Consider the following 27,988-nt stretch of genomic DNA (forward strand, 5'->3'; position numbering starts at 1 on the left):
ATGGCCAACTTGACCTCCATGAGTGGATTCCTCCTCATGGGGTTTTCTGATCATCGTGAGCTTCAGATTTTACATGCATTGCTTTTTTTGGTGACATACCTGTTGGCCTTGACAGGCAACCTCCTCATTATCACTGTAACCAGCTTGGACCATCACCTACAGTCCCCCATGTATTACTTCTTGAAGCACCTCTCTCTTCTGGACCTCTGCTTCATCTCTGTCACAGTCCCCCAGTCCATCACAAATTCACTTATGAACAATGGTTACATTTCCTATGTCCAGTGCATTCTTCAGGTGTTCTTCTTCATAGCTCTGGCCTCATCAGAAGTGGCCATCCTCACAGTGATGTCTTATGACCGCTATGTCTCCATCTGTCGGCCCCTGCAGTATGAGACCATTATGAACCCCTGCATTTGTAGGTATGCAGTGACAGCTGTGTGGCTGGCTGGGGGCCTCTCTGGGCTCATGCATACAGGCTGTGAACTTCTCCATACCTCTCTGTGGGGAGAGAGTCATTCACCAATTCTTCTGTGATGTTCCTCAGATGCTGAAACTAGCTTGTTCTCATGAATTCATCAATGAGATTGCAGTGGCTGCCTTCACAACCTCAGCAGCATTCATCTGCTTGGTCTCCATCGTGCTCTCCTATGTTCATATCTTTTCTACCGTGCTGAGGATCCCATCAGCCGAGGGCCGGACCAAAGTCTTTGCCACCTGCCTACCACACCTGTTTGTAGTCACCTTCTTCCTCTCCACTGCAGGCTTTGAGTTTCTGCAGCCCCCTTCTGACTCCCAATCAGCTATGGACATCATGTTATCCATATTCTATACGGTGATACCACCAACACTCAATCCAGTTATATACAGTTTACGGAATGAAGCCATTAAGGCTGCTCTGAAGAAGGTGCTGTCAAAAGGAGAATTTGCTCAGAGAAAAATGTATTTAAAAACCATTTTAAATTCTAAAAATCCATACAAATAAAAGGTACTCCCAATATATTTCACATTGTAAGAGGGGAGGTCTGATTTCCTTCAGAACTCCATTCCAACTTTTCTTTTTTTTTCTTTACATCATGTTTTTATTTTTATTTTTTTAGTCTGCATGCCCTTTATTTTATTTTATTTTATTTATTTTTATAATAAATTTATTTTTATTGGTGTTCAATTTACCAACATACAGAATAACACCCAGTACTCATCCCGTCAAGTGCCCGTCACCCACTCACCCCCACCCCCCGCCCTCCTCCCCTTCCACTACCCCTACTTCGTTTCCCAGAGTTAGGAGTCTTTATGTTCTGTCTCCCTTTCTGATATTTCCCACACATTTCTTCTCCCTTACTTATATTCCCTTTCACTATTATTTATATTCCCCAAATGAATGAGAACATACACTGTTTGTCCTTCTCCGATTGACTTACTTCACTCAGCATAATACCCTCCAGTTCCATCCACGTTGAAGCAAATGGTGGGTATTTGTCGTTTCTAATGGCTGAGGAATATTCCATTGTATACATAAACCACATCTTCTTCATCCATTCATCTTTCGATGGACACCGAGGCTCCTTCCACAGTTTGGCTATTGTGGACATTGCTGCTAGAAACATCGGGGTGCAGGTGTCCCGGCATTTCATTGCATCTGAATCTTTGGGGTAAATCCCCAACAGTGCAATTGCTGGGTCGTAGGGCAGATCTATTTTTAACTCTTTGAGGAACCTCCACACAGTTTTCCAGAGTGGCTGCACCAGTTCACATTCCCACAAACAGTGTAAGAGGGTTCCCTTTTCTCCGCATCCTCTCCAACATTTGTTGTTTCCTGCCTTGTTAATTTTCCCCATTCTCACAGGTGTGAGGTGGTATCTCATTGTGGTTTTGATTTGTATTTCCCTGATGGCAAGTGATGCAGAGCATTTTCTCATGTGCATGTTGGCCATGTCTATGTCTTCCTCTGGTGATATTTCTCTTCATGTCTTTTGCCCATTTCATGATTGGATTGTTTGTTTCTTTGGTGTTGAGTTTAAGGAGTTCTTTATAGATCTTGGAAACTAGCCCTTTATCTCATACATCATTTGCAAATATCTTCTCCCATTCTGTAGGTTGTCTTTGAGTTTTGTTGACTGTATCCTTTGCTGTGCAAATTTCCTTATCTTGATGAAGTCCCAATAGTTCATTTTTGCTTTTGTTTCTTTTGCTTTCGTGGATGTATCTTGCAAGAAGTTACTGTCACGAAGTTCAAAAAGGGTGTTGCCTGTGTTCTCCTGTAGGATTTTGATGGAATCTTGTCTCACATTTAGATCTTTCATACATTTTGAGTTTATCTTTTTGTATGGTGAAAGAGAGTGGTCTAGTTTCATTCTTCTGCATGTGGATGTCCAATTTTCCCAGCACCATTTATTGAAGAGACTATCTTTCTTCCAATGGATAGTCTTTCCTCATTTATCGAATATTAGTTGACCATAAAGTTGAGGGTCCACTTCTGGGTTCTCTATTCTGTTCCATTGATCTATGTGTCTGTTTTTGTGCCAGTACCACACTGTCTTGATGACCACAGCTTTGTAGTACAACCTGAAATCTGGCATTGTGATGCCCCCAGCTAGGGTTTTCTTTTTTAAAATTCCCCTGGCTATTCGGGGTCTTCTCTGATTCTACACAAATCTTAAAATAATTTGTTCTAACTCTCTGACTTTTATCAAACGTTTAAAGAAGAAACCATACCTATTCTACTAAAGCTGTTCGGAAAGATAGAAAGAGATGGAGTACTTCCAAATTCATTCTAGGAGGCCAGCATCATCCTTAATTCCAAAACCAGACAAAGACCCCACCAAGAAGGAGAATTACAGACCAATATCCCTGATGAACATGGATGCAAAAATTCTCAACAAGATACTAGCCAGTAGGATCCAACAGTACATTAAGAGAATTATTCACCATGACCAAGTAGGATTTGTCCCCGGACACAAGGCTGGTTCAACACTCGTAAAGCAATCAATGTGATTCATCATATCAGCAAGAGAAAAACCAAGAGCCATATGATCCTCTCATTAGATGCAGAGAAAGCATTTGACAAAATACAGCGTCCATTCCTGATCAAAACTCTTCAGAGTTTAGGGATAGAGGGGACATTCCTCGACATCTTAAAATCCATCTACAAAAATCCCACAGCAAATATCATTCTCAATGGGGAAGCACTGGGAGCCTTTCCCCTAAGATCAGGAACAAGACAGGGATGTCCACTCTCACCACTGCTATTCAACATAGTACTGGAAGTCCTAGCCTCAGCAATCAGACAAGAAAAAGATATTAAAGGCATTCAAATTGGCAAAGAAGAAGTCAAACAATCCCTCTTCGCCGATGACATGATACTCTACATAGAAAACCCAAAAGCCTCCACCCCAAGATTGCTAGAACACATACAGCAATTTGGTAGCGTGGCAGGATACAAAATCAATGCCCAGAAATCAGTGGCATTTCTATACACTAACAATGAGGCTGAAGAAAGAGAAATTAAGGAGACAATCCCATTTATAATTGCACCCAAAAGCATAAGATACCTAGGAATAAACCTCACCAAAGGGGTTAAGGATCTATACCCTAAACACTACAGAACACTTCTGAAAGAAATTGAGGAAGACACAAAGAGATGGAAAAATATTCCATGCTCATGGATTGGCAGAATTAATATTGTGAAAATGTCAATGTTAACCAGATCAAGCAGAATGAACTATTTATAAAGAATGTGCCCATTTGGGTCTCATTCATTTGGGGAATATAAAAATTAGTGAAAGGTAATTAAGGGAAAAGGAGAGAAAATGAGTGAAAATATCAGTGAGGGTGACAAAATATGAGAGACACCTAACTCTGGGAAATGAACAAGGGGTAGTGGAAAGGGAAGTGGGCAGGGGGTTGGGGTGACTGGGTGATGGGCACTGAGGAGGGCACTTGGCGGGATGAGCACGGGGTATTATGCTATATATATATATGCTATATGGCAAATTGAACTCCAATAAAAATTAATTATTTAATAATTTTAAAAAAGAATGTGCCCATTTAAATGAGAAAAGTCATCAGAGATTACCAATCAAGAAGGAAGGAATTGGTTGCAGTTAATTGACGTTAAATATTATTGACATTATGATAAGGTTAATCTTAGAACCCACACTCATCAATAATCAGGTTATCACTGACAGTTTCTCCTATTTACTTTTGTTCACTTAATCCTTTGTTTATTCCTATTTTTTCATCTCCATAAATAACTCCTGCCCACCTCATTGTTCAAATCAGATTATGGAATACTCCCTTTTACTCAGCCCTGGTCTTCAACCAAAATGCTACTGATGTCTGCTGACATCTTTTTGGTCCAGGCAACATTATCCTGGAGAAGACTTGTAATGATTCCCACAAATCTTCTGTTTTGATTACAATACAATACAAGTTCTCTTTTGAATACAATACACTATGATTTTTTTCTTTTTTACATGTTTATTAACTTTGTGATAAAATTTATATGAAGGGCCTTATGTACACTTAAAGTGTATAAATCATTGAACATTGACAACATCCACAATCAAGATAGAGAATATGTCCAGGATCCCAAAAAGATTCTTTTTTAAAAATATTTTATTTATTTATTCATGATAGACATAGAGAGAGAGAGGCAGACACAGGCAGAGGGAGAAGCAGGCTCCACGCTGGGAGCCAGACGTGGGACTCAATCCCAGGACTCCAGGATCGTGCTCTGGGCCAAAGGCAGACACTAAACCACTGAGCCACCCAGGGAAGCCCCCAAAAAGATTCTTGATTACCCTACAGACCTTTCTCCCCCATCCTCTACTTCAAGAAACCACTAATCTGCTTTTTGCCATTAAACATTTGTTTGCATTTTCTAGAATTAGTATAACACCCAGTGCTCATCCCATCAAATGCCCTCCTCAATGCCTGTCACCTGGTTACCCCAACCCCCTGCCCACCTCCTCTTTCACAATCCTTTGTTCATTTTCCAGAGTTAGGAGTCTCTCATGGTTTGTCTCCCTCTCTAATTTTTCCCACTCAGTTCCCCTCCTTTCCTTTATCATCCCTTTCATTATTTCTTATATTCCCCATGAGTGAAACCATGATTGTCCACTCGGCATCTGCACTCTTGGATATCAAGCTTCTTTTGCTGAGCATAATGCTTTTGTGATTTAACCATGTAACTGAGTTCTGGGTTGTATTCCATGAAATAGATATGCTACTATTCTGTTTTTATTCATGAACAATTCATGAACAATTCATGAACAAGTGGGTTGTTTGCATTTTGGGGGTATCTTAACTAAAGCCTTCATAAATATTCATCTACAAGTCTTTTTATGGTCATGTTTTGATTTATTTTGACTGAATACTTGACACTGAAAAGGCTGGATTCATAATGTAGGCATTTGATTAATTTTTAAAAAATTGTCACATTGATTTCCAAAGTAGCTGTTCTGTATTATGTTGTCTAGATAAAATATGCCAGTGATGTATGAGAGATCCAGTTGCTCTTCATTCACACCAACATTAGTTATTGTCACTGTCTTTAATTTTTTAGCTTTTAAAATATGCATTTAATGGCATATCAATATGTTTTGGGTTTCCCTATAACTAATGAGGTTGAGCATCTTTTCATGAGCTTCTTAACCACTTATGTATCTTAAAATTGGAAGTTTTTGCTCAGATCTTTTGCTCATTTTTAAGTGGGTGGTTGGCTTTATTATTATTGAGATATACATGCATGTATGTATATCATATATCTGTATTATAATCTTGTTCAATTTCTTACCTCTAGTTGTTCACTCAATGTTTTTAAGAGCCATTTTAAGAGCAAGGTCCACATCTAGCACCTTGTCTCTAACCACCGCATAGTTTTCAATGGTTTACAGCCTCCGTATGTTGCATAGTCACTTTCCCATTGATGAACATCTGGATCATTTCCAATTACCCATCATTACAAATAATGCTGAAATGTACATCTTCAAATAAGTGTCTTTATTGGTTTTTAAGGGCATATTTGGGAAATACACCTGGGAGCATTATTGTCCACAATCATGCACATTTGTGTGACTCCTCTGGTAGGCAACTGGCTTATTCGGATTTTCCTCAAATGCTTTTTCCTTTTGTTGATTTTAATTTGATAAATTGTTAGTACTTTTTTTGGATACAAATATGCACACACACATCACATCACATTCTATACCTCTGTTTTTATTTTATTGAAACATAATTGGTAGACAAAAAGTGCACACATCTTAATGAGTCTGACCTTATGCCTATATATGTGAGGATCTCTTGTGGGTCCTCTCTTCTATTTATTACCTATCTCTCCCTGTACTAATAAAACATTATCTTAATTACTATACATTATAGATCCTGCTACCCAGTGGGATGAGTTTCCCCCATTTTGTTCTTCTTCAAATGTTTCTTGGTTTCCTCTTCTACTTCTGGATAAATTTCAGAATCAGAGTCAGAACATCAAATTCTAAAAACAAAAAAAAGTAAATAAAAGCAAACCTAAAAAAAAAAAAAAGAAAACCTAGAATTGCACTAAATCTACATATTAACAAAGAAACTATTAACTATTAAGGATTACTAAAGATATCATCTCAGAACAAGGTAAATGTCCATATTTATGTAGCTCTTCTTTATGTCTTTCAGTAAAGTTCCATAGTACCTTGTGCAATGTTCTTCCTGTGCTTTACTAGATTTATTTCTGGACATTTTAATTTGACAATTACCAGCAATTATATTTCTTAAGTTACATTTTTCCTCTTTATTACATATGTGTAGAAAAAACTGATATTGGGCCAAGAAAGTTGTTGAGTCATCTTATTTTTCTGTTGTTTTAACTATAGATTCTTGGACATTTTCTTTTTTTTTTTTTTTTTTTTTTTTTTTTTTTTTTTAATTTTTATTTATTTATGATAGTCACAGAGACAGAGAGAGAGAGAGGCAGAGACACAGGCAGAGGGAGAAGCAGGCTCCACGCACCGGGAGCCCGACGTGGGATTCGATCCCGGGTCTCCAGGATCGCGCCCTGGGCCAAAGGCAGGCGCCAAACCGCTGCGCCACACAGGGATCCCTCTTGGACATTTTCTATGTAGGCAGATATGTCTTCTGTGTAGGCTGAGGTGGCCATTCTCACAGTAATGTCTTATGGCCAATATGCATCATGTTCTTCCCCTGCACTCAGAGGTCATGTCATCATGGATCCAGAACCTGGAAAGGGCTATGATGGCTGTGTGTCTGCAATCTTGTATACAGCCGACATATTATCATATTCTGTAGGGCCAAGACAACTCACCGTTCTTCTGCAATGCCCTCTAGTGCCCAAGCTCTACTACTCCAATCTTGGAATGATGGGGTGGCAGTCTTCATGTCGGTAATGGCATCCAACTGCTCCATTTCCGCTGTCTTCTCCAAGGCCTCCTCCACCTGCCTCTATTGTGTCATTTTTTTTCTCAACACAGGCATTTTGAATTGCTAAAGCCAACTTCAAATTCTCCCCTACTTTTGTCCTTGTGTTATCTATCTTTTACACAGTAATGCCCCCAACACTCCACCCTGTTATCTGCAGCCTGCAGAATGAATATGAGGGGAGCTTTAGGAATGATATCGTTGGGTGGGCAGTCCACCAGGAAAACAACACTTCTGTACTTCTGTTGTTGATGTCTGTACAGTTACACACAAGAGCTTTAATGATGGGAATGTATTCCATATATAATATTGGGGAAAAGCAGTAAGTCTTTTTTCCAGTAAATAAAATATATAACCATTGGATATGGAAACACTTCATGTGATTTCTTCACCTTTTTTGTCATTAAAACCATTTTTTTTCACTGAGGGGGGCACTTGAAGGGATGAGCACTGGGTGTTATTCTGTATGTTGGCAAATTGAACACCAATAAAAAATAAATTTATTATTTAAAAAAACCATTTTTTTGTTTTTGTTTCTTTGAATTTAGAAAAAATAAATAGTTATAGCCATTTAATACAGTCTCACTACTTCCTTTTTTCCACAAATGAACCAAGTATTATAGAACACACACACACACACACACACACACACACACACCAACAAACAAGCACATTTTAAAAACACCCTGTATAGATGCAGTGAAACACTGGGACACCTGCACCCAATGTATGTGCAACTTTATATATTATTATGTACATCTACATAGTTTTACTATTATAATTAACTCAATGCACAGTGTTTAGTGGAATTCATAACATAATATCATTCAATCACTAATCTATTTTATGTGAATGTTTTTTTTCCAACTTTACACTATGATAAGTAATGCTAAACATTGAAGTTCTGTTTTTCATAATTACAAGGAATGGCATCACTGATTCAAAGTGTATAAAATGTTCAACTCCCTGGAATATATAACTATATTGCTTTCCAAAAGCATTAAATGATTTAACATGGCTATTAGCAATGTGTAGTCATGACACTGTTCCTTCATTCTCACATGATTTTAAGAATTCATGTGGGAAGTATCCACAGAGATCCTATCAGGTGATTGAAACCATACCAGGTCTCTGGATCACAAAACTGCATAAAATATACACAGAGTAGGATATTGTGTGGATTGTTAATTTTTTCAATTTTTATAGCAGTAATATTTTACCTCTTATTTCTTTGCTTTTTAAAAAAAATTTTTTATTGGAGTTCAATTTGCCAACATATACCATAACATCCAATGCTCACCCCACCAAATGCCCCCCTCAGTGCCCATCACCCAGTCACCCCAATCCCACCCACTTCCCCTTCAACGACCCCTTGTTCATTTCCCAGAGTTAGGTGTCTCTCATGTTTTGTCACCCTCACTGATATTTCCCACTCATTTTCTCTCCTTTCCCTTTATTACCTTTCACTAATTTTTATATTCCCCAAATGAATGAGACCATATAATGTTTGTCCTTCTCTGACTGACTTATTTCACTCAGCATAATACCCTCCAGGTCCATCCACGTCGAAGCAAATAAGGGGTATTTGTCGTTTCTAATGGCTGAGTAATATTCCATTGTATACATAAACCACATCTTCCTTATCCATTCATCTTTTGATGGACACTGAGGCTCCTTCCACAGTTTGGCTGTTGTGGACATTGCTGCGATAAACATTGGGTGCAGGTGTCCTGCCATTTCACTGCATCTGTATCTTTGGGGTAAATCCCCAGCAGTGCAATTGCTGGGTCATAGGGCAGATCTATTTTAATTGTTTGAGGAACCCCCACACAGTTTTCCAGAGTGGCTGCACCAGTTCACATTCCCACCAACAGTGTAAGAGGGTTCCCCTTTCTCCACATCCTTTCCAACATTTGTTGTTTCCTGCCTTGTTAATTTTCCCCATTCTCACTGGTGTGAGGTGGTATCTCATTGTGGTTTTGATTTGTATTTCCCTGATGGCAAGTGATGCAGCATTCTCTCACGTGCTTGTTGGTCATGTCTATGTCTTCCTCTGTGAGATTTCTGTTCATGTCTTTTGCCCATTTCATGATTGGATTGTTTCTTTGCCGTTGAATTTAATAAGTTCCTTATATATCTTGGATACTAGCCCTTTATCTGATAGGTCATTTGCAGATATCTTCTCCCATTCTATAGGTTGTCTTTTAGTTTTGTTGACTGTTTCTTTTCTTTTTTTTTAATTTTTATTTATTTATTTATGATAGTCACAGAGAGAGAGAGAGGCAGAGACACAGGCAGAGGGAGAAGCAGGCTCCATGCACCGGGAGCCCAATGTGGGATTCGATCCCAGGTCTCCAGGATCGTGCCCTGGGCCAAAGGCAGGCGCTAAACCGCTGAGCCACCCAGGGATCCCATTGTTGACTGTTTCTTTTGCTGTGCAGAAGCTTTTTACCTTGATGAAGTCCCAATAATTCATTTTTGCTTTTGTTTCTCTTGCCTTCATAGATGTATCGTGCAAGAAGCTGCTGTGGCTAAATTTCAAAAGGCTGTTGCCTGTGTTCTCCTCTAGGATTTTGATGGATTCTTATCTGACATTTAGATCTTTCAACCATTTTGAGTTTATATTTGTGTATGGTGTAAGAGAATGGTCTAGTTTCATTCCTCTGCATGTGGCTGTCCTATTGGCTAGTATCTTGGTGAGAATTTTTGCATCATGTTCATCAGGGATATTGGTCTGTAATTGTTCTTTTTGATGGAGTCTTTGTCTGGTTTTGGGATCAAGGTAATGCTGTCCCCATAGAGTGAGTTTGGAAGTTTTCCTTCCATTTCTATCTTTTTTTTAAAAAATGATTTTGTTTATTTATTCATGAGAGACACAGAGAGAGAGGTAGAGACTTAGAGGGAGAAGCAGGTTCTCTGTGAGGAACCCAATGTGGGGTTTCATCCCAGGACCCATGGATCATGACCCAAGCCAAAGGCAGATGCTCAACCACTGACCATCCAGGTGCCCCCATTTCTATCTTTTGAAATGGCATCAGTAGAATAGATATTAATTTTTCTTTATGTGTTTGGTAGAATTCCCTTGGGAAGGCATCTGGCCCTAGGTTCTTGTTTCTTGGGAGGTTTTTGATGACTGCTTCAATTTCCTTGTTGGTTCACGTTTTCTATTCCTTATTGGTTCAGTTTTGGTAGTTTAGAAATTTCTAAGCATGCATCCATTTTTCCAGACTGCCTAATTTGTTGGCATATTTGCTCATAATACATTTTTAAAAATGTTTCTATTTCCTTTGTGTTGCTCAGGATCACTCCTCTTTCATTAATGATTTTATAATTTTGGTCCTTTCTCTTTTTAAAAAAAATATGGCTAGGGTTTTATTTATCTTATTATTTCTTTCAAAGAACCTTTTTTTAATTTATAAATTTATTTTTTATTGGTGGTCAATTTGCCAACATATAAGAATAACACCCAGTGCTCATCCCATCAAGAACCAGTTCGTAATTTTTAAAATCTTTTCTGTTTTTCTGCTCTGTATTTCATTGAATTCTGCTCTAATCTTTATTATTTCTCATCTCCTGCTGGGTTTAGGCTTTATTTGCTGTTCTTTCTCCGGTTACTTTAGGTGTCAGGTTAGCTTGTGTATTTGAAATTTTTCTAATTTTTTGAGAGTCTTGTATTGAAATGTACTTCCCTCTTAGGACCCCCTATGTTATTTCCCAAAGGTTTTGAACAGTTGTGCTTTCATTTTCATTAGTTTGCATGAATCTTTTTCATTTTTCTTTAATTTCCTGATTGACCCATTCATTCTTTAGTAGGATGCTTTTCAACCTCCAAGTGTTTGAGTTCTTTCCAAATTTTCTCTTGTGATTGAGTTCTAATTTCAAGGTACTGTAGTCTGAAAATATGCAGGGAATAATCTCAGTCTTTTGGTATCTGCTGAGATCTGATTTGTGACCCATTACGTGGTCTATTCTGAAGAAAGTTCCATGTACAGTTGAGAAGAATGTGTATTCTGCAGCATCAGGATGTAATGTTCTGTATATATCTACGAAGTTCATCTGGTCCAGTGTGTGATTCAAAGCTTCCATTTCATTGGTGATCTTCTGCTAAAATGAACTGTCCTTTGCTGTGAGTGGAGTATTAAAGTATTATTATCTACATATTTCTTTAATTTTGTTATTAATTGGATGACATAATTGGCTGCTCCCATGTTAGGAGCATAAATATTTATAATTGTCAAACTTCTTGTTAGCTAGATCCTTTAAGTATGTTGTAGTCTCCCTCTTCATCTCTTACTACAGTCTTTTGTTTAAAATCTAATTTATGTGATATGGGGATTGCTACCTCAGCTTTCTTTTGAGGTCCATTTGCCAGGTCAATTGTTCTCTACCCCCTAATTTTCAACTTAAAGGTGTCTTTAGGTCTAACATAAGTCTTTTGTAGACATCATATGGATGGTCACGCTTTTTTATCCAATCTGATACCCCGTATCTCTTGACTGGAGCATTTAGACCATTGATGTTCAGAGTAACTATTGAAAGATGAATTTAGAAATGCCTGGGTGGCTCAGCAGCTAAGCATCTGCCTTCCACTCAGGGTATGATCCTGGAGTTCTGGGATCGAATCCCACATCATCTCTCTGAACGGAGCCTGCTTCTCTCTCTGCCTATGTTTCTGCCTTCTCTCTGTGTCTTTCATGAATAAGTAAATAAAATCTTTTTAAAAAAGAAAGATGAATTTAGTGTCATTTTATCTGTACAGTTCCTGTTTTTTCAGATTGTCTCTGTGTTTTTTTCTGGTCTGTGTTACTCTTGGGCTCCCTCTTCACTTACAGAATCCCCTTTAATATTTCTTGCAGGGCTGGTTTGGTGGTCACATATTCTTTCAGTCTCTGTCTGTCCTGGGAGCTCTTTATCTCAGCATCCATTCTGAAGACCTATCAAGTGTAGAAAGCGCTAGATTGAAGTCACCAAGTATAAGTGTATTATTATCTAAGTATGTCTTAATTTTGGTTTTCAATTGATTGATATATTTGGCAGCTCCCACATTCGGGGCATATATATTAATGATTGTTAAGTCCTCTTGATGGATAGTCCTCTTTAGTATGAGATAGTGTCCCTCTTCATCTCTCACTACAGTCTTCGGGGTAAATTTTAGTTTATCTGATATAAGGATGGCTACCCCTGCTTTCTTTTGAGGACCATTCGAATGGTAAATGGTTCTCCAACCTTTTATTTTCAGGCTGGGTGTCCTTCTGTCTAAAATGAGTCTCTTGTAGACAGCAAATAGATGGGTCCTGCTTTTTTATCCAGTCTGAAACCCTGCACCTTTTGATGGGGTCATTAAGCCCGTTCACGTTCAGAGTTACTATCGACAGATATGAGTTTAGTGTCATCATGACATCTATTCAGTCCTTGTTTTTGTGGATTGTTCCACTGAACTTCTTCTTAAAGGGGAATTTTAAGAGTCCCCCTTAAAATTTCTTGTAGAGCTGGTTTGGAGGTCACATATTCTTTCAGTTCCTGCCTGTCTTGGAAGCTCTTTATCTCTCCTTCCATTTTGAATGAGAGCCTTGTTGGATAAAGTATTCTTGGTTGCATGTTCTTCTCATTTAGGACCCTGAATATATCCTGCCAGCCCTTTCTGGCCTGCCAGGTCTCTGTGGAGAGGTCTGCTCTTACCCTAATACTCCTCCCCATAAAAGTCAGGGATTTCTTGTCTCTTGCTGCTTTAAGGATCTTCTCTTTATCTTTGGAATTCTCAAGCTTCACTATTAGATGTCGAGGTGTTGAATGGTTTTTATTGATTTTAGGGGAGGATCTCTCTATTTCCTGGATCTGAATGCCTGTTTCCCTTCCCAGATTAGGAAAGTTTTCAGCTAGGATTTGTTCAAATACATATTCTGGCCCTCTGGCCCTTTCGGCGCCCTCGGGAACCCCAATTAAACGTAGGTTTTTCTTCCTCAGGCTGTCGTTTATTTCCCTTCATCTGTCTTCACGGTCTTTTAATTGTCTGTCTCTTTTTTCCTCAGTTTCCCTCTTTGCCATCAACTTGTCTTCTATGTCACTCACTCGTTTTTCCACCTCGTTAACCCTCGTCATTAGGACTTCTAGTTTGGATCGCATCTCCTTCAATTGATTTTTAATTTTTGCCTGATTAGATCTAAATTCTGCAGTCATGAAGTCTCTTGAGTCCTTTATGCTTTTTTCTAGAGCCACCAGTAGCTGTATGATAGTGCTTCTGAATTGGCTTTCTGACATTGAATTGTAAACCAGATTTTGTAACTCTGTGGGAGAGAGGACTGTTTCTGATTCTTTCTTTTGAGGTGAGGTTTTCCTTCTAGTCATTTTGCTCAGTGCAGAGTGGCCAAAAACAAGTTGTATTGGGAAAAGGAGAAAAAGAGGGAAGAGAAAGAAGGAAAGAAAAAGAAAGAAAGAAAAAAGAAAAAAGGAAGAAAAAGAGAAAAAAAAAAGGAAAGAAAAAAAAGGGGGGGAAGCAAACAGAAATCAAAAAGAAAAAAAAACCCACGGGGGAGTATCCTCTGATTCTATGTACTGGAAGTCCCTTGACTTCCCCTGGAACTTTCCAGTGCTGCTTGGTCAATAATTTGTTTTTCCCCTGTCCGTCCAGCTGGTCTTCTGGGGGAGGGGCCTGTTGTGCTGATTTTCAGGTGTGAGCACTTGGGGGAGCTGCTCTGCAGGGGTTGTTTACCCTGTGAGGCCCCAGGAGGAACAACCCCAGTGGCGGCGGCAGCTCTGGAGCCCTGGATTCAGCCCCCGCAGGAACTCCGGAGCTCTCCGTCTGCAGGGCCTGGAGGCTCTGGGGCGGGGCCGCTGATCTGCTCAGCTGGCAGGAGCGTCCTCGCTGCCCTGGGCCCTCCCGGCCTCTGCCTGTCCCGGGGAGGCCGGACCCTGGGCTGTGTCCCTGGTGTCCTGTGCTCCCAGGCCTGCGCTGTTGGATTAGCGTTCCCAGCCACGCGCCCCCTCCGCGGAGCCGATGCCTGAGCCCCTCCGAGCTGCTCCCGGGCCCGCGCAGTCCTTCCCACGCAGAGCCTCTGCTGGAGCCGCCTCCGAGCTGCTCCGGGTCCCCCGTGCGCGCTGCAGCCCTTAGGGAGCTCGGCGCACTCTCCCGGGGCGCAGGTGCCTGTTAGTGTCCCCGGGAGCCCGAGGGCATCCCCGCCCTCCTGGGTCCTGCTCCACCTCCCTGCGAGCCCCTTTCCGCCCGGGAAGGTCGGTGCAGCTCCTGCTCCTCCGGGACGGGGCTCTCCTGTCCTGGGGACACTCGCCCTGGCCTTAGCCCAGCTCCTCGCGGGGCCCCTCCCCCTTGGAGGCCTTTTGTTTCTTTATTTCTTTTTTCCTCCGTCTTCCTACCTTGATAGAAGTGTGAACTCTTCTCACTGTAGCATTCCAGCTCTTCTCTCTTTAGATCTCAGGCTGAATTCCTAGATTTTCAGGATGATTTGAAGGTTATCTATGAGTCAATCGGAGAAGGACAAACATTATATGTTCTCATTCATTTGGGGAATATAAATAATAGTGAAAGGGAATAGAAGGGAAGGGAGAAGAAATGGGTAGGAAATATCAGAAAGGGAGACTGAACATAAAGACTCCTAACTCTGGGAAACAAACTAGGAGTGGTGGAAGGTGGCGGGGGGTGGGGGTGAATGGGTGACGGGCACTGAGGGAGGCACTTGACGGGATGAGCACTGGGTGTTATTCTGTATGTTGGCAAATTGAACACCAATAAAAAATAAATTTATTATTTAAAAAAATGAAGGTTATCTAGGTAATTTGGTGGGGACAGGTGACTTGGGGACCCTACTCTTCCACCATCTTGCCTCTCCTCAAGATCGCAAATGACATATTAGATAAAGGGCTAGTATCCAAGATCTATGAAGAATGGAATATTACTCAGCCATTAGAAATGACAAATACCCACCATTTGCTTCAACGTGGATGGAACTGGAGGGTATTATGCTGAGTGAAATAAGTCAATCGGAGAAGGACAAACATTATATGGTCTCATTCATTTGGGGAATATAAAAAATTGTGAAAAGGAATAAAGGGGAAAGGAGAAAAAATAAGTGGGAAATATCAGAAAGGGAGACAGAACATGAAAGACTCCTAACTCTGGGAAATGAGCTACGGGTGGTGGAAGGGGGTAGGCAGGGGGTGGGGTGACTGGGTGACAGGCACTGAGGTGGGCACTTGACGGGATGAGCACTGGATGTTATTCTCTATGTTGGCACATTGAACACCAATAAAAAATAAATTTATTAAAAAAAAGAAGTTATCAAACTCAACACCCAAAAAAACAAACAATACAGTCAAGAGATAGGCAGAAGACATGAACAGACATATCTCCAAAGAAGATCTACAAACAGCCAACAGCCACATGAAAAAACACTCCATATCCCTTGACATAATGGCATCACTACAAATCAATACCACAATGAGATACCACCTCACACCAATGAGAATGGTGAAATTAACAAGACAGGAAACAGCAAATGTTGGAGAGGATGTGGAGAAAGGGGAACCCTCTTGCACTGTGGGTGGGAACGGGAACTGGTGCAGAGACTGGAAAACTGTGTGGAGGTTCCTCAAAGATTTAAAAATAGAACTACCCTATCACCCAGCGATTGAACAGCTGGGTATTTACCCCAAAGATACAAAAGTAGGGAAACAATGGAATACTTCCACTCCAATGCTCACCATGCCCATGCCCATAATAGATGAACTATGGAAGGAACTCAGATGTCTGTCCATTGACAGATGAATGGATAAAGTGTGTGTGTGTGTATACACACACACATACACACACAAACACACAATTGTATTCAGCCTTCAGAAAGGATGGATGAATATCTCACATTTACATCGATTTGGATGGAACTGCAGGGTATTATGCCAAGCAAAATAAGTCACTCAGAGTAAAACAATTATCATATGGTTTAACTTCTAGGAGGAATATAAGAAACTGCACAGAGAATCATAGGAGAAAGGAGGAAAACTCAATGGGAAGTCATCAGAGATGAAGGGAAACCATTAGAGACTCTTAACTAGAGGAAGCAAACAGAGGATCACTGGAGGGTGGTAAGTGCGGAGATTTTGTAACTGTTTGATGCACATTAAGGAGGGAAGGTGATGTGATTGATGAGCAATGGGTATTCATTATACACAACTGATGAATTGTTGAATCTACATCTGAAACTAATGGAGTACTATACATGTGCTAATTAAATTTAAATTTTAAAAGTAGGGCTTTTGTGGAGAAATCCTGACATGGATATCCTGTGGCTTAAAAAAGCCACTACAAGAGGAAGCTGGCCAATATGTTGGCACAGTTTTATCCTCCAAGTAAAGATATGACAGCCAAAAATGTAAGTAAAAGTTGTATGTTGACAAGACAGTGTTGATCACTCACATCTGATGTAATGAAGTAGAAGAGTATTAATAGGAAGAGCATTTAACAGTCAGGCTGTGTCCATTCTTGCTGCCTCCACCATCCTACAGAAACTTTCCTGTTCAAGGCCGGTAATCATTTCTCTGCATTTTGCAAAGTATTGTGGTTGAATCTGATTTCTCAGTAATGATTGAAATACTTGTTCTTGATGACCCTGAGGTAAAAGAGTTTTTGGAAGAGTGGTTGGAAGTAGGAACATGGTGTGAACTGAGTCTAATGGGGCATGTTCCCTCTGTGGTGGTAGGTGAGGTCACTCCTGAGAGAGAGCAGTATGGGAATGAAGGGGCAATGAGTCCTGTGATGATTCCTGAAGGGAGTAGGGGCAACAGGGACCACTGAGCATGATTTTTATAATTTTATAAACACACCAGAGTGCATGCCTACAGAATTTTCTCCTGATTTTCTAGACTCCAATAAGAAGATACCTTGGGCTGCTTTCAGTGTTGGTGGGAGTACGACAGGAGGTAAGCATGCTGGGGGCTGGAAGTCAGAGGAAAGGGCCAACTTTGTCTCCTCCCACTGTCCTCTCTGATCCTATACCACCATGGGTCCAGCTTCATGGGGGCAGCAATGTGGTCTGGGGAGGCCTGAATGCTCAGATAAAGTGGAGATTAAGCAATTGAGGGTAGCTTTGAAGCCAAGAAATGAAAAAGAAGTCACAGGAAAGGTTACTGTGATTCCATTTTTACAGTTAATTATAGGATTACTTTCTCACAAAGGTTGAACTATAAGGAAAGGAACAGATCTGTGGTTATGAAGGCTGGCTGCGGGAGAGAGCTCACTAGGAAAGTACATGGGACAGGTTTGGAGGTGATGGAAACATTCTATGGCTTGGCCATGGCTGGTTACAGATCAATAAAACATATAGTGAGAGGGTGAAATAATACTGTGTGTAAATTATACATTAATAAAAATTTTGGAGAAGCATTAGGAGAAAGGAAACAGGTAATTGTATGAACTTAGCCAAGATCAAGCACAGAGCCGTGAAGGGAGGATATAGATGTGGATAGAAGTTCAGGTTTGGTACATGATGAACTCATAAAACCCTTTAATCATCTACTTTGGAAAGTCTCTCCAGAGCCCTTCTTTTGTTCTTGTGACACTTTTCAGATGAACTGTTACACTTCCTACATTTTATTCTGATTACCTTCTAGATACATCTGTTCCTGTCCTTATATGATGGATTATTAGAGGATGAGAGTGAAGACTTGACTTCATAGTTGTGTTTCTGGATGTCCAGGAGGTACCACAATGCCTCACACTAAGTTGGTGATTGACAGCAATTCCAAGAGGAATAATACATTAATGAGGTCAAGAAGGTCTGAAGTTAATGTGGAAGCTGGACCATCTACCTGGATATTGACTGGGCCAGTGTGACAGCCAGTGTGGATGCTCAATTATCTGCATGGACATCCTGGAAATGGCCAGAGTAGATGCTGGGAGGAAGCATGGGTACAAGTGCTCAAGGCTCTGTGAGAGTAGTAGCATGCCTGGAAAGTATGTAGGTGAGGAAAACAAGATGCAAGCGTCAAAGTAAAAGAAATTTTTATGTGGTGGGGAACAAGTAGCGATCAGGAAAAAAAGAATTTAGAGAACAAATACTGTGAAATAAAGGAGCAACTCTGAACTGAAGAATGATAAGGGAAACAGTATGTGAGTGAAAAACTGACCATTGAGGCACAGAAAAATCACCATGAAAAGGAAGTGAGTGTATTAGGAAATATGTTCATAATACCGCTAGGGTTCTAAGGAAGTGTATTAGTGATTCAAAGGGAAGCATCTCAAAACAGAATAAGAATGATCATATAGGCTATGGAAGGTGAGGTGACTGCAGGTGAAGAAAAACTGTCATATTGCGTGGTTTTACTTTTCTCCATGTAGAACTTCCACAAATTAAAATACTTAATTGCCTTCCAAATAATACAGTTTGTTCTCAGAGAAGAAAGATGCTTTTTGAAAGATGCAGTAATCTTTTGGGTCAAATATAAGCAAATAACAACTCCTTACTCATAAAGCAGACTGGTAGACATTAAAATTTTCAGAATCATTTTGGTAAGTAAAAAGAACATAAAATTTCACCTTGGTTTGCATAAACAGTCACTGGGAAATCATTATATAAATTATTTATATGCCAACTCATGGGTGCCATGCACTATAGTTAATACTATTTGTCAAAACAGCTCATTTGTAAAAACCATTTCATAAAATGAAAAGGTAGAACATTTTATATTAGATGCTTACTGCAGATAAGAAAGAGAAAATAGAATCCATTTCCCCTAATATATGTTTCACATAACCATAAAAATAATTTTCACATGACAAGTACTATATGGTGATCCCTGAAAGGATCAAACAAAGTATAGGTCACTCGAACTTGTCCTGCATATTTATGTAATTATTCCAAAATGAGGATTAATCTGAGGTTTCTTGGAAAAATATTTGAGCATACAAGAGAGAAACATTATGGTTGCATGAACTGGTGTTTCAAATATCTTCTCTCAAATTCCATTTGATTCTATTTTCTGCAGTACTGTTCTGCATAACATTGTTTGAAAATGCACAGGAGTCATAGATCCAGATTCATGGTCCCTGCAGTCATGATGCATGTTTCTACCTGATAGGTGGTCTCATTTTATATGAATTTGCAGTTGGATCTGAGTGAGGTTGAAATGAGACAGTCACAGGAATAGTTCTGAGATGTGAGTCTGAAGACAAAAATTATGTTTTTCTCTAAGTAAAAAAAAAAAAAAAAAAAAAAGTTTCCAAATCAGCCTTAAAGCAGGATTTAACCATTAGTCATATCATTTTTGTGTGTGTATATAAAAACTTACTCAAGTATGTTAATAAAAGTAAATTGGTGGTTTAATTAGAGCTTTGAATCTGGAAGATCATTGTCACAAGGGTCTAGTTTATTATAATAACTAATTGAATGAAATAAGAGAATAAGTGAGTGAATGTTTCTGTGGATACACAGAGTTGATATTAACAAGGATACAGCTTTCATTCATTCTGGATGTAGAAGCTCTTAGAGAAAAATAAACACTCAAAGGTTCTTACAGCATCTTCCTTTCCAATAGTAACGACATTTCCTACTTCTCAGTGGAGGGAGGTTTTGGTGTAATTACCCATCTCTGTTTCCCTGAGGAGACCTTAAACTTTGAGAAAAGTGCATGCCAATGTTGCCGGTTAAGTGGCCTTCCCCAGAGACCTCTTCTAGTTCAACTGTGAAGTTGATAAAACTAGGAGAAAAACTGAGGAAGCGCACCAACTGCTGAACAAAGTGGCCTCCTCTGGAGATTACCCTGGATGTGGTTGGTTTGAATGCCATGATAAGGCATCTTGCTCTTCAGAGATAATAGTTTTGAGGTGTTTAAACAATTATGTACTTACTTTGTGAAAATATTTATACCATTTTAATGATATAATTTTCTGTAAGCTTTCTAATGAGCCCTCAAGTGACCTCAGTAAAACAAGACTGTGCTTGGCAAAAGCAATTTCCAAGGAGACCATTTTTAATTGCTTAAAATTTCAAACTGATGGTGTTAGCAGCTGCTTGCTGGAATGGGTAGGCTCCTCCCTCATACAAGTCCTGATGAGCACATTTATTTAATACAGTAACAGTTGCCATAAGCTGGAGTCTGAGAGAGGTTAAATGCTGTAGGGGTCTCCAGAGTTATTTGGTTACCTATTCTGTATCAGGCAAAGGAATTCACACTCCAGAAATTCAAATCCTTCTTTGCTTTGTTAAGTGATGGAATAATCTGATGAAATACTTCAAATACAGTGATCCAATCCTTAATTTTTTAACCTATTTCATGAAACTGCTACTAATTCTCAATGTAGTATATACATCAGTTAGGAACACAGCTTGAAGACATGAACAGACATATCTCCAGAAAAAAAATCTACAAATGGCCAACAGACAGATGAAAAAAATGCCCCATATCACTTGGCATTGAGATACCACCTCACACCAGTTAGAATAGCTAAAATTAGCAAGTCAGGAAACAACAAATATTGGCAAGGATGTGGAGAAAGGGGAACCCTCTTACACTGTTGGTGGGAATGCAAACTGGTACAGCCACTCTGGGAAACAGTGTGGAGGTTCCCCAAGAAGCTAAAAATAGAGTTACATTATGATCCAGCAATTGCACTACTAGGTGTTTACCCCAAAGATACAGATGTAGTTATTTGAAGGGGCACCTCCACTCCAATGTTTATAAAAGCAATGTCCACAATAGCCAAACTGTGGAAGGAGCACATCCAACAGATGAATGGATAAAGAAGATAATATATATATAAATACACACATATATATAATGGAATATTAGCCATCAGCAATGATGAATACCTATCATTTACATTGACGTGGATGGAACTGGGTGGTACTATGTGGAGCAAAATAAATCAATCAGAGAAAGACAATTATAATATGGTTTCACTCTTATGTGTAATATAAGAAATAGCACAAAGGATCATAGAGGAAGGGAGAGAAAACTGAATGGGAAGTCACCAGAGAGGTAGACAAACCATGAGAGACTCTGAACTATAGAAAACAAACTGAGGGTTGTTGGAGGGGAGTGGAGAGTTGGGGTAACTGAGTGATGGGCATGAAGGAGGGCACAGGATGTGATGAGCACTGGGTGTTATATGCAACTAATGAATTTTTGAACACTACATTTGAAAATGATGTACTAGATATTCAATAATTTAATTTAAATTTTAAAAAGGAAAAAATAAAATAATTTTGGATTCTTTGAGTTTGAACAATAACCAACCCATCTTTAGTGGAAGGGGAATTGGGCAGGGGGTTGGGGTGACTGGGTGATGGGCACTGAGGGGGAGCACTTGGCGGGATGAGCACTGGGTGTTATGCTATATGTTGGCAAATTGAACTCCAATAAAAATGAAAAAAATAACCAACCTGTCTTAGATATATGACCTTAGAAAGTTTCTTAGCAATTCTGTGACTCCATTGCTTATCTGTAAAATGGTATAGGAATAGTATTTCTCTCGGAGGTTCTCCACGTGGCCCAATGCCTACACCCTGTCGAGGCACAAACAGAGGTAACCCCAGCACATCAACCTGGAGGAGGGCAAGGGCGAGTAGCCACTTCAGCAGCCAGCCCCAGTTTGCAGATGCAGCTGTAGCAGCATCAGTGGGTGGTGGGGGAGCAGAGCCGGATGCTCCAATGAACCACCCAGGGAACAGCAGTGAAGCCAACAGGAATGGAATAACAGCAAAGAGGACTCCTCAGGAGGAGACTCACATCTGTGAGAAATGCTGTGCAGAGTTCTTCAGCTTCTCAGAGTTCTTAGAACATAAGAAAAATTGCACTAAAAATCCATCTGTGCTCATCATGAATAACAACGAGGGTCCGATGCCTGCGGGAGACTTCTCCAGGACTGCGCTCAGCCACCCGCCACACAGTCCAAGGCAGTAAGGATGGTCACAGGGATCAGAGAGATGTAAAAATATTCCATGATTATGGATTGGAAGAATTAATCTTGGAAAAGTGTCTATGCTACCCAGGGCAATTTACACATTCAATGAAATCCTTATCTAAAAACCATGGACTTTCTTCAGAGACTTGGAACAAATCATCTTAAGATTTATGTGGAATCAGAAAAGACCCTGAATAGCCAGGGAAATATAGAAAAAGAAAACCAGAGCTAGAGGCATCACAAAGTCAGATTTCAAGTTGTATTACAAAGCTGTGATCATCCATAGATCAATGGAACAGAATAGAGAACCCAAAAAATGGGCCCTCAACTCTATGGTCAACTAATATTTGACAAAGTAGGAAAGACTATCCACTGGAAAAAAGACAGCCTCTTCAATAAATGGTGCTGGGAAAATTGGACATCCACATGCAGAAGAATGAAACTAGACCACTTGCTTACACCATACACAAAGATAAACTCAAGATGGATCAAAGATCTAAATGTGAGACAAGATTCCATGAAAATCCTAGAGGAGAACACAGGCAACACCCTTTTTGAACTTGGACACATCAACTTCTTGCAAGATACATCTATGAAGACAAGGGAAACAAAAGCAAAAATGAACTATTGGGACTTCATCAAGATAAAAAGTTTCTGCACAGCAAAAGAAACAGTCAACAAAACTAAAAGACAACCTGCAGAATGGGAGAAGATATTTGCAAATAACCTATCAGATAAAGGGCTAGTATCTAAGATCTATAAAGATCTTATTAAACTCAACAGAAAAGAAACAAACAATCCAATCATGAAATGGGCAAAATACATGAACAGAAATTTCACCAAAGAAGACATAGACATGGCCGACAAGCACACGAGAAAACGCTCCGCATCACTGGCCATCAGGGAAATACGAATCAAAACCACAATGAGATACCACCTCCCACCAGTGAGAATGGTGAACATTAACAAGACAGGAAACAACAAATGTTAAAGAGGATGTGGATAAAGGGAACCCTCTTGCACTGTTGGTGGGAGACTGGTACAGCCACTCTGGAAAACTATGTAGAGGTTCCTCAAATAGTTAAAAATATAGCTACCCTATGACCCAGCAATGGCACTGCTGGGGATTTACCCCAAAGATACAGATGCAGTGAAATGGCAGGACACCTGCACCCCAATGTTTATAGCAGTAATGTCCACATAGCAAAACTATGGAAGGAGCCTCAGTGTCCATCAAAAGATGAATGGATAAAGAAGATGTGATATATATATAGAAAAAGAAAACCAGAGCTAGGGGCATCACAAAGTCAGATTTCAAGTTGTATTACAAAGCTGTGATCATCCATTGATCTATGGAACAGAATAGAGAACCCAAAAAATGGGCCCTCAACTCTATGGTCAACTAATATTTGACCATATATATATGGTCAACTAATATTTGACTAATATATATATATATATATATATATATATATATATATATATCACACTGGAATATTACTCAACCATTAGAAATGACGAATACCCACCATTTGCTTCAACATGGATGGAACTGGAGGGTATTCTGCTGAGTGAAGTAAGTCAATAGGAGAAGTACAATAATTATAAGGTTTCACTCATATGGGGAATATAAAAAAAAGTGAAAGGGAGAGAAAATGAGTGGGAAAAATCAGAGAGGGTGACAAAACATGAGAGACTCCTAACTCTGGGAAACGAACAAGGGGTAGTGGAAGGGCAAGTAGGCGAGGGGTTGGGATAACTGGGTGATGGGAACTGAGGGGGGGCCCTTGAAGGGATGAGCACTGGGTGTTATACTATATGTTGGCAAATCAAATTCCAAATATATATATAAAAGGATGGTCACAGGGAGGTTTGTGGCGGATCAAGGGAGCTGAAGGAGAAGCTGGGTGCTGAACCTGTCATGTACCTGAAGACAGAGGCTGCTCTGCTCTCCACGTCCCAGGACATACGCTATTTACCCAAAGGCAAAGTGGCCAACACTAACGTGACTCTGCAAGCACTGCAGGGCACCAAAGTGGCGGTGAATCAGTGCTGTGCCGAGGTGCCGCCAGCCCCCTAGCCCGGTGCCAGCAGCATCCCATGGATCCTAGAACGGATCCTGTGCCTGCAGCAGTAGCAGCTGCAGCATATGCAGCTCACCGAACATTGGGCCCTCCACTCTGGTGTGGCAGGAGTGGACACTCTCTCAAGACCCTGGGCAGACACATGTCCCAGCAGGTTTCCACAGCCGTGGCCTTGCTCAGCCAGAAAACTGGCAGCCAGGGCCTGTCTCTGGATGCCTTGAAACCGGCCAAACTACCTTGCGCAAACATCCCTTCCACCGTCAGCTCTGTGGCCCAGGGGCTGGCACCTTTCACCCTGAAGCCCATATGACAAGGGTGCTGCTGAACATCATGTCGTGCCTTTCTGGTGCTTTGCTACCTCAGGCCCCTGGCTCTGTGCTCTTCCAGAGCCCTTTCTCCACCATGGTGTTAGACCCATCCAAGAAAGGGAAGGGGAAGCCGCCGAACATGTCCCCAGTGGAGGCCAAACCCAAAGATGAGGCCATCCTCTGCAAGCACAGGTGTAAGTACTGTAGGAAGGTTTTGGGGACCAATAGCTTCCTACAGATCCACCTCACCTCCCATACCAGAGAGAGACCCTTTTTGTGCTGTCTGTGGCCACTGGTTCACCACCAAGGGCAACCTCAAGGTGCACTTTCATTGACATCATCAGGTGAAGGCCAACCCCCAGCTCTTTGCAGAGTTCCATGACAAAATGGCAACAGGCAATGACATTCCCTATGCAATCTCTGTACCCAGCCCTGTAGATGAATTAAGTCTCTCTTTAGACAACAAACCTGTCCTTTTAAGAGGAATCCCCAGTCTAGGGCTATCTCAGAATTCTCTCTTCAGGGACTAACCCCAAGTACCTAATGCACAACCCACTGCCCAATGACCTGCAGCCTAGGCCTTCCTGGGAAAGTAAGGACCGACCCCTACTATCGAGGGGTAGTGGTGGAGGGGGTTGCAAACCACACTTCCCCAGCATTGGTGGCTTCCAAGGGAGTAGGACCCCCAGCCAGGGTCAGAGACCCGAAATTACAAAAGCTGGTGGAGAACATTGACAAGGCCACTACTGATCCCAACAAATGTCTCATTTCCCACCGTTCTTGAGATTCCAGAGCTCCCTCAAGATGCATTACTGCACCCACACCGGGGAGAGGCCATTTCATTGTAAGATCTGTGGTCAGGCCTTCTCCACCAAGGGCAACCTGAAGACACACCTCAGGATTCACCAGACCAACATGTCCATAAAGACGCAGCAATCATGCGCCATCTGCCAGAAGAAGTTTATGAATGTGGTCCTGCTGCAGCAGCACATCCAGATGCACATAGATGGCCAGATTCCCATCACGCCTCTGCCTGAGAACCCCTATGATTTTACGGGTCCAGAGGCTGCGATGGTCAGCGAAAATGGTAGCGCAGGTGCCACCTGTCATGATGACATCATTGAGAGCATCGATGTTGACTAGCTCAGCCACCCAGTACGCTTCTGGCAGCTCCCTGAAGGACCCCGTGCCTCTTCCCAACATCCACTCAGCATCACCCACTCTCCGGTTCTCCGTGAAAGCTGCCCTAGATGCCCCAGGGAAGGTGGGTCCTGGTCCTCTTGTCTAGCAGCAGCAGAGCAGCAGAGAAAATGGTCCATTGGAGAGCGACAGCTTGACCAACAACTCACCGTCCTCGGTGATGGGAGACCAGGAGTACCAGAGCCGAAGTCCAGATGTGCTGAAGACCACATCCTTCCAGGTCCTGTCCCTGGACAATAGCCAGGCAGAGGGCATCCAGTCCGGGTCTCCTGATGCTGGTGGCAAAGCAGACAGCTCCAAGAACAGCCACACTGAGATGGAAGGTCTAGAAGTCTGCCATCAACATTTATCCAAGCCCAGCCAACCTATGTCAAAGTTGAAGTCCCTGGTGCGTTTGTTGGACTTGCGCCCATATCCGCAGGCATGACACCTTTGCTAGTGGCCCAGCCATGCTAACAGGCCAAACAACACAGGTATACACGGTGTGAGAAGAATTTATCTAGGGGAGCGCTCTTCAAATTCATGAGCAGACTCACACTGGGGAGAAGCCTTTTGTGTGTAACATATATGGGTGAGCTTTTACCACCAAAAGCAACTTGAAGGTCCACTATATGACACATGGGGCGAACAATAGCTCAGCTCTCTGTGGGAGGAAACTGGCCATCAAGAACACCATGGCTCTGTTAGGAACTGATGGGAAGAGAGTCACTGAGATGTTTCCAAAGGAAATCCTGGCCCCTTTGGTGAACATGGACCCTGTGGTATGGAATCATGCTCAATGGAGGTCTCACCATGAAGACCAATGAGATCTCTGTGATCCAGAGTGGGGGTATTCCTACCCTCTCAGTCTCCCTGGGGGCCAGCTCCATTGTGAACAACACCACTATCTCCAAGATGGATGGCTCCCAATCTGCCATCAGTGCTGAAGTGGAAAAACGAGGTGCTGCCAACATCGTCCCCAAACACCTGACTGCTGTGAATATGGAGTAGGTTTTTATGTTAGTCCTATTTAATAGTCATATATAATAATCTCCAATCATTCTACCATCCAAATAACAATAGGTTGTTTTCTACAGTTATTGATTTAAAAGTATTATTTTGTGTCAATGTTTTTTTAATTATATTTATTTTATAGAAAATAAAAATGTCCTTCTCCGATTGACTTATTTCACTCAGCATAATACCCTCCAGTTCCATCCACGCCGAAGCAAATGGTGGCTATTTGTCGTTTCTAATGGCTGAGTAATATTGGTGGGTGGTGGGGGTGACTGGGTGATGGGCACTGAGGTGGGCACTTGACGGGATGAGCACTGGGTGTTATTCTATATGTTGGCAAATTGAACACCAATAAAAAATAAATTTATAAAAAAAAATAAAATAAACTGAAAATAGATGAAAGACCTAAATGTGAGACAAGACTCCATCAAAATCCTAGAGGAGAACACAGGCAGCAACCTTGGTGACCTCAGCCACAGCAGCTTCTTGCAAGAGATGTCTCCAAAGGCAAGGAAACAAAATGAAAAATAAACTATTAGGACTTAATCAAGATAGAAAGCTTTTGCATAACAAAGGAAACAATCAACAAAACTAAAAGTCAACCTAACAGAACGGGAGAACATATTTGCAAATGTCTTATCAGACAAAGAGCTAGTATCCAAAATCTATAAAGAACTTATCAAACTCAACATGCAAAAAGCAAAGAATCCAGTCAAGAAATGGACAGAAGACATGAACAGACATTTTCCAAAGAGAAATGGCCAGTAGACACATGAAAAAATGCTCAACACAACAATGAGATACTACTGCACACTGGTCAGAATGGCTAAAATTAACAGGTCAGGAAACAAAAGATGTTTGTGAGGATGTGGAGAAAGGGGAACCCTTTTGCACCATTGGTGGGAATACAAACTGGTGTAGCCACTCTGGAAAACAGTATGGAGGTTCCTCAAAAAGTTAAAAATAGAGCTACCCTATAACCCAACAGTTGCACTACTAGGTATTGATACAAAGAATACATACACAGTGATTCAAAGGGGGACATACACCCCAATGTTTATAGCAGC

At 41.0% G+C, this 27,988-nt stretch overlaps 1 pseudogene; it reads left to right on the forward strand.

Annotated features, from left to right (window-relative positions):
• Positions 1 to 26,915, forward strand: LOC112674444 (sal-like protein 4; annotated as a pseudogene).
• Positions 26,916 to 27,988: the final 1,073 nt, after the last annotated feature.

Source organism: Canis lupus, chromosome 35 (genome assembly GCF_003254725.2).
Source record: "Canis lupus dingo isolate Sandy chromosome 35, ASM325472v2, whole genome shotgun sequence".
Classification (NCBI taxonomy): domain Eukaryota; kingdom Metazoa; phylum Chordata; class Mammalia; order Carnivora; family Canidae; genus Canis; species Canis lupus.